The following is an 8,415-nucleotide window of genomic DNA, read 5'->3' as shown; positions in this document are numbered from 1 at the left end:
TTACCTGGATGATTCAGTTACCTGGATGATTCATTTACCTGGATGATTCATTTACCTGGATGATTCAGTTACCTGGATGATTCAGTTACCTGGATGATTCAGTTACCTGGATGAGTGAGCTCACATCAGGACTCTTTTGCACAATATCTTGTTTTTAAGAAATAATTGTTTTATGAGCTTGAATAATGATAAAACACCAGCACTTATTTGGTAAACCATGTTCTAGTTAAAGACCTTTCCCTCTTTCTTCGTGCATCCTGCTCTGTGGCTGATGTCACAGCTAATAAGGTACTAACTATCATAACCTGACTTAATATTATTATTGACAGGCCATCACTTCAGAGTTGACTGGACTAACTCTGTAAACAATGTGTTCAAATACAGACAACATTCTTACATTGGTTACAGATTCTTCATAGTAATTTGTACTTTGCATTAATTGATGTATTTTACAGATCCTGACGCATGCTCAACAATATATTTTACAGTTTCCTTTCAATTCTTAATGACTGACTCACAGTAAAAGTTTATTGGTGAAAGGAGAAGAAGAAAAGGCGGCACCAAAAAGTCAGTTTGCATTAGAGGTGTCAATGTTCAGTGTCTTGCCCAGGGACACTTCAGCATGTGACTGCTGGTGGAATCAAACCCCCGACTCTCATATTGGAGGACGAGTGCTCTAACCACTCAGCCACAGCCGCCCCGCTGAGAAAAGCTCCTGAAGGACCGCCCTGGAAGGGTTTTACGCTTCTGACTGAACAACAAGGCTCGTTCTGTAAATGTGGACTCATATTAAATCCCCTGCCTACAAAGTACTTCTGTGGTCAGAACTCTTCAGAATATGTCCCACTCCCCTCAGGCAGGAGGTTGAGGAGCATTAAGTGTAGAACCAACAGACTGAGGAACAGCTTCTACCCTGAAGCTGTTAGACTCATGAATCTCTAACCAGGAGAATCACTGTAATAACACTTTAACTGGTGAAATGTCACCTTATACGTGCTGCTGATTTTCCGTGCTGCTGATTTTTTTGCCTTTAAACTGCTGTATTCATATCCATCTGCTCACTACACCTTATGTCTGGGCTGCTGTTTAATACACCGTATTCTATTACATTACACTCGGCTGTGGCTGAGTGATTAGAACAGCTGCGTCCAATGCAAGAGTCGGGGGTTTGAGTCCACCAGCAGTCACATGCTGAAGTGTCCCTGGGCAAGACACTGACCCCCTCGTTGCCTCCGATGTGCGTCCATCAGTGTCTGAATGTGATCAAGCTCTGATCAGTGTCTGTAGAATGATTGTGAGTGCTGCATGAATGAGCTAACGAGGCACAGATTGTAGAGTAAAGAAAGGAGCTTCAGTCCATTTAACATTTATTATTGTTTAGAGTAGATCATGGATGGGAGTGGTGGTGCAGAGGTTAGAGAAGGTGGGCCTGTGATCGTAAGATTGCAGGTTCAACTCCCAGTACCGACAACATGTGTGTGGGATAGGTGAAGAACCCACACCTGCCTCCACCTTCATTTGTCCCACTCTGGGCCCTTGAGCAAGGCCCTCAACCCCCACCATGTGCTCCCCAGGCACACCTAGGGGCAGCTCTCTGCTCCACTCAGAGGCTGTCGTATGTCTGTGGTTGTGTCAGGAAGTCTGACGTGAAGAATAATCGTCAAGTCTTCGTGCGAGTTAGTTCTCTGTGACGACCCCCGAAGAAGAGAGCAGCCTAAAGAAGAAAAAAAACATGTATCTTGGATCCTTGTATAGTGTTCATTTTTATTTATATATTTCTTCTTCTTTCGGCTGCTCCCTGTGTCAGGGGTCACCACAGCGAACTAGATCTCTCAAAGACTTGGCACTTTTACGCCGGCTGCTCTTCCTGACTCAACCACAGACACCGAGCCGCCACAGCCTCTGTGTGGAGCAGAGCTGCATCTAGGACACCCGGAGGAGCAGAAGGTGGGGGTTAAGGGCCTTGCTCAAGGGCCCAGAGTGGGACGAATGAGGGTGGGGGCAGGTGTGGGTGCTTCACCTACCCCACCCACATTTTGATGTTGTCGGTACGGGGGCTTGAACCGGCGATCTTCCGATCACAGGCCCACCTTCTCTAACCTCTGCGCCACCACTCCCAAAATATTTTTGCTATTATTGGGTGTAAGTGGGACCTTGAGTACACAATTTAATTCCACCTCATGCACCACACGTGTGATGTGAATGACAATAAAGAACCTTGAACACAGGAGTATTTTACTGTCCACCACAGCTGCAGCTGATCAAATAAAACGCCGCCATAAAAACGCCCGACTCTTTGGTTTAACCATTGTACCCAGCAGCTCATAATGGGGAGCCATTTTGTTATGTGAACCTTGTTCCCAGTCACTAACGTTGACATGTCCCACCCTGAAGGTTGACAGGATTGGTTGATATTCATTAAAGGGAGTGTTTAAAGTCTTACAAGCCCCGGGGAGCGGGTTAGAGTGCTGAAAATGTGCCCTAATTATTCAGCTCCGTGTTGACAGGTGCAGGCTGCCACCCTGGAACCTCCTGGGGAAACACCAGTGTGCTGCGGCTGGACTGAGTTCTGTTCAAAAATAGCTGTGCTGTAACTCTTCAGGCCTGTAAAGACGCACACGAGAAGGCTAGCTTCACAACAACTTACCATATTTTTTGGACTATAAGGTGCACATACAATCTTTAATCTTCTCAAAAATCAACAGTGAGCTTTATGTATTAATTCTGGTTGTGCTTACGGACCTCAAACCTAATTTATGTGGTTATTGTGAATGAGGCGACTAAAGATTGACTTATCTGCTGGGTTGTTTCACTTCATGCATCTTATAATCCGGTGCGCCTTATAGTCCGAAAAATACAGTACCTAAGAATATTGTGGCTTTTCTCCCCTACATCCTGATATTTCAAGTCCTAAAACATGTACTGTCATAATTTTAGATAATAAAACACGTAACAAAAAGACTTCTCATTTCAATCTCGTTTAAAAAAAAATACTGAACAACACGTCTTAACATTTATTAATTTCTTGTCTCAAAGTAACAATAACCTGAGGGGGTTTGTTACACAGGCAGCACGGTGGCGCAGCTGGTCGAGCTGCTGCCTCTCAGCGAGCAGGTCCCTGGTTCAAACCCCGGTCCAGGGGCCTTTCTGGGTGGAGTTTGCATGTTCTCTCCGTGCATGCGTGGGTTTTCTCCGGGTACTCCGGTTTCCTCCCACAGTCCAAAAACATGCACGTTAGGCTGATTGGTGACTCTAAATTGTCCCTAGGTGAGAGAGAGAATGTTTGTTTGTCTCGTTTGTCTCTATGTGTCCCTGTCATGGACTGGAGACATGTCCAGGGTGTCCCCCGCCTCTCATAGTGACTGCTGGACATGGGCACCAGTGACCCCCACGACCCTAAAGGAAAAAGTGGGTAAAGATAATGTATGTATGTACATATGTACGTATGTACGTATGTACGTATGTATGCATGTATGTCTAAGTTGTGCTTTCTCTACATTTCATACAAGCAGCATCTGCTTCAGCACATCTGCATTGTTGAGTCTTTGCCTGGCATTAGTTGGACACTGACCCAGTCTGTCCGTGGTCTGTCTTGTACTTCTGCGACTTCCCTTTTCTGCTTCTTGTGTTTATGTCATTCTGCCCCTTCTGTCTGTCCAGTCTTGATCATTCTCACCTGTCAGCTACCTGCCCAGGTGCACTCATGGTCTCTCTCTCCCTCAGTCTTACTTAAAGCTCTCCTCTTCACTACACAAGCGTCCGGTCATTGTTCTGTTCTGCACAGACTTCTCAGTCCTCCTCTGCCTGTCCTGTTTCCGTCTGATGACTCTGTTCTGTTCTCCTCATTATTTAGCTGCAGTAAGTTTTAGTGCTGCCCCGTCAGCCTTTTGTTTTTGTTGTTCACATAAATCTTTTTATTTAAACTCCTGCCTTCGCTTGCCTGCCTGCATATGGGTCGAAAACATGAGGATTGTGACAGACACACTGAACTTCAGTCATTAAGTGTGTGCTTGGAGTGGGTAAATAGTGTCACAACATGTTTTTCATGCGTTTTTATCATAAATGTTTGTTAGAAAAAAGCACATGAAAGTTGAAGTCCAGATTAATGTTAAGTATGAAGAGAGAGTTTGATGGTGTGGAGTGTGAAGATCCTTGCACATGGAGTGCTCAGTTCTGTCCCCTAACAAAATCAAACGTCAGTTGGATAATTGGTCATCACTTTTTCTCAGATTAACTTCTGGGGATGCCAAAGGGTTTGATGTGGGGAAGGAACACGTTGAAATATGAACATGTCTCTTAGTGCTGTTGGTTGGTAGTTGCTCCAGGACAGGGGCTGCTGTGTGAATGACTCCAAGTGTGTCCTCGTGAGCGAGTAGAACAAGTTCTATCCTGGATGACTGTTATCTTGCTAAGAATAGCCTCCCCACAGGGAGCCGCCTGTGTGGGTGAGGCTGGATTGATTAGGGCAGTAGATTGATTGGGCAAATATCTGTTTCCTCTCTCCTGGAAAAAAAGCTAAATAAATAAAACACTGCTTCTGTGCACCAGACTCCCCTCCATTACAAATCAGCAAGCAGCCTCGAAACACAACACGATGCATTATTAGTTTAAAAGGGATTAGGAGCCAGCTGATATGATAATGCTCCTCAATCTGAACTGCAGAGTAGCGGCTCGTGTGCAACGTGATATATGGTCTGCATATGGCATGAAACAGGACTACAATGATTCCAAATGCACTGCAGGTGTCCAACTGAACATTAGAGACACAGGTAGGGTTTTTTACACGAGACAACAGAGCGTCTGTAACATTTGTCATATAATGAGGGCAGAAACTTTATAAACCACTGAATTTGATTCTTCAGATTATACGACAAACATTTAATTCCAGCAGGAGCTAGGCTTACATTAGTTGGAAACATCTCAATTGGTCTTTGATTAACAGCCCTGGATTTCTGTGGACACACAAATAGAATAACCAGTCTAACCAGTGATGAGGATGCTCCTTGATTGCACTTCTCTTTACAGCGTTATCTTCTCAAACCTTCTAAAGAAAACTGCTGTGACTGGTCCAGCTTCAGTAGAACTTTGTTTACCAGATCCTTCGCCATGAGCACTCAGACTTCCCACTGAGCCATCCTTCTGCTCCAAGTTTCTACTTTATAAGCAAGCAGCGCCGATGTCCCGCGTCGCTGACGGGTTTGAAAAGTGAATGTTTGTAGTTTTCAAGATGAGTTTTTCTACTTTTTCTGGACTGACACTGAACAGAGAATGCAAGTAAACCTTGATCTTTTTGCTACAAGATATTGAAGTGGGTAAGAGTTACACTCTGCATAACAACAGAGGTAGGTTTGTTTTTTGGTTTGTCCGAGGCTGCGCAAAGTGACGGATCATGGTGAGCACAGGGAGCAATTATACTCACCACCAGGTGCAGTGGTGGAGCCAGGGGGTGGCCTTGGCCACCATAGATTAATCTTATGACACCCCACAGGCCACCCCAATCATTTGAGGAAACTCTACTTTTAAGTAACATAAAAACTGGGGAGCGTAGTTTCCTCAAATGATCGGGGTGGCCGGTTCACATGTAGCAGCAGCAAGCTTGGATTTTGACATGGCAACAAAAGTTTCGAAAGGGCCCGTTCCTACACCTAGATGCAGCCACACTTCAAAATGGAAGTTGATATCACTTATTTTTCAAGTTATTCAGCTCACAAGACAGAAGCATGGCATTTCCAGTTCCACTCTGCTCCACAACATTTCCACTGTCGATGTGCTGCAAGGATGAAGGATTGTAACAAGGTGAAGATTCAAGCCCATGTGCTGGCTCGCTTCTGTACACAACGTTATACTAACTGGCATTTTATGATGTACTGAATGGGACAGCATTGTGTTCTATTTGGATATATAATGGTATGTGAGGGCAGCACAGTGGCTCAGGTGGTAGAGCTGCTGCCTCTCAGCAAGAAGGTCAAGGTGGGTAAAGATGATGGTTGGATGGATGGATGGATGGATTTGGACTTGATATTTTTGTACAATGTCCTGAGATGACTTTTGACATGGCACAATAAAAATGAACAGAACTGAATTCTTTGTACAGCGAGTCAAAAAACCATTGAAACTCAAAATGCTCTCACTGCACTGTTTGACATTTAATCAACATAAAACGTGCATTATTTGAACAGATTTTACTCCACTGCACCAGTCCTGGGAACAAAATCTGACTATGTCAAAGTCAAAAAGGAAGGCAGTCATTGATCATCTTTTCACAAAACAGCTGAGCATTTAATTAACACACACTCTCTTTCAAACTGGGTCAAACAAGCAGAGAATGTGAAAGGGAAACAAAGGTTGTGGTAAAAAGTGAGCTCACACTCTTCCAACTGAACCATCACTGAGATGTCACTGCGTTAGCACAGAGATACAACCCAGCAGCCTTATGAACAATCAGTGACTGAAAATTAGCTATAGGTCAGCTGATGAATCGCCCAACGACTTCAACAGTTACTGACCACGCTTCTGCAGACGCAGCCCAAGATGAAGTGAAACAGAGACGATGCAGCAGCAGCTGCTACAGTCGGCTCACTGCAACTCTCTGTTTAGTTGTTTAAAACAAAACGGCTCTTTGTTACAAGCCCACGACCTGGTTTCTTGTGTAATGAGAGAGCAAGAGATGGATTCAGCTCAGGGGTGCTCTCTTACATTTTATATTATCTGGACTAGTTCAAGTACATGATATTATACTTAATTTAAACGGATTCTTTCATTTTTCTGGACTAAGTCATATCGTGCTTTGTGGAGTAAATGTGGACAGAGACGTGTTTAAATTTCTGACTCACCAACAACAGTGGGTCGTTTATTTTAAACGATTTAAAAACACATCACACATTTACATTAATTGGCAGATTGATTACAATTAACACAGCATAATTACTGAGCTTTACAATGAGAAATCATACGGCCATGATTTCTCACTTGCAACTAATTACAACAGACATTTCTGAAAATATCTGGATTAATTACTGGCAGATAGAAGTTTAAAGATGGGGAATGAAGGAGTTTAAATGGAGAGAAAAGATGTGTGAGGGAAAATGTGTTGACGAAGAACGACACCCTCCATTCGAACCCAGCTCTACCTCGGTACACTTCGGTAGTGGAAATCGACTCTTTACCTTGCAGAAGATATCTCAGCTTCGGTGTAGAGTTCTCTTTCAGCGTTACCATTTCAGCGTCTCCGTAGGATAGCAGAGAACCGTCCGGAGTAGTGACGGTACTTCGTTCAACAGCACGCTCACCTCACGGGTGGACTCACATGAGCTGTGAGCCCGTCAGAGTTCCACTCAGATGTGGAAGATTCCATAATCCCCACGAGACTCGAAAGAACTCCCAACTAACTCCAGCACTTCAGAACTTTCGTTTGGTTCTGCTCTCAGAACTTTGGTTCATGTCTCAGAACTTTGAACTGACTGGAACTAGGAAGTGTCGACTTTTTAAAGAGTTCGCTTCCGGTCCCTTTTTTGGGAACTTCCTGATTGGTTGAACGAACCAACAGGGGTGTGGTTTTAGTGACGTAAGAGGTTACTACAAGTCAGAAAAACAGTGAGATGTTTTAGGAACAGACAGAGAAATGTTATGGCGAAATGAGAGATTCACAGGTGCCAGCTTCTCTTGTTTACCGTCTGCTAGGTTTAAAAACATGACAGTTCGTTCCAATAACTTCTTTCTGACTTTCTCCGACTTTTGACCGACATCGCTCCTTCTCATTTCAGACAGAAGATCAAAATGCATAATTACTTTGTAACAGACATCTAACTTGATTTCTATTTTGAATGAGGATTAAAAATCATTAATACTGTTTCACAGTTGATTTAAAATGAGTGGTTCACTTCAACATTTAAAATGGTTTGAACTAAACACACTTTTGATTATTAAGACATTTGTAAAATAGTAATGATAATATGAAAGAGAGTGTTCTTTCAATTGATTAGTGCAGGACACACTTAGAAAGTCTCTGGATGAGCTTAATTTGTATTTCTGGACTCAAATCAATGAAATAACAGTTCCTGTCCCACGAAGGTCCAGGTTTTGACCTGAGGCTTAGTTCACTACACTTGTTTGTTGTGTACCACTAACAGATGTGATCAATCTCATAAGGCAATCCAACTACTAATTTTACAATCCTCAGGAGTCCATGATTATTCACTTTTTTATTCTAATACCCATGTAAAATGAGCCCCTAACAATTCAATGATGACAAACCTGACAAAAACTGAACCAACAGCAGATCAGTCTGCCTGGAACAGATCGGTCTCTCTGGACCAGATCGGTCTGCCTGGAACAGATCAGTCTGCCTGAAACATATCGGTCTGCCTGGAACAGATCCGTCTGCCTGGAACAGATCCGTCTGCCTGGAACAGATCC

The 8,415-nt window shown here is 43.5% G+C and overlaps 1 protein-coding gene across 1 annotated transcript in view; it reads right to left on the bottom strand.

Moving 5' to 3' along the window:
* lcor (ligand dependent nuclear receptor corepressor) overlaps window positions 1-8,415 on the bottom strand; it is a gene marked incomplete at its 5' end in the record, with an annotated part of 55,659 nt that overhangs the window by 37,365 nt on the left and 9,879 nt on the right.

Source organism: Nematolebias whitei, chromosome 16 (genome assembly GCF_014905685.2).
Source record: "Nematolebias whitei isolate Nwh7 chromosome 16, NemWhi1, whole genome shotgun sequence".
In the NCBI taxonomy this organism is placed as follows: Eukaryota; Metazoa; Chordata; class Actinopteri; order Cyprinodontiformes; family Rivulidae; genus Nematolebias; species Nematolebias whitei.
Note: the sequence above shows the minus strand (reverse complement) of the source record. Positions and strands in the feature narration are given on the sequence as shown.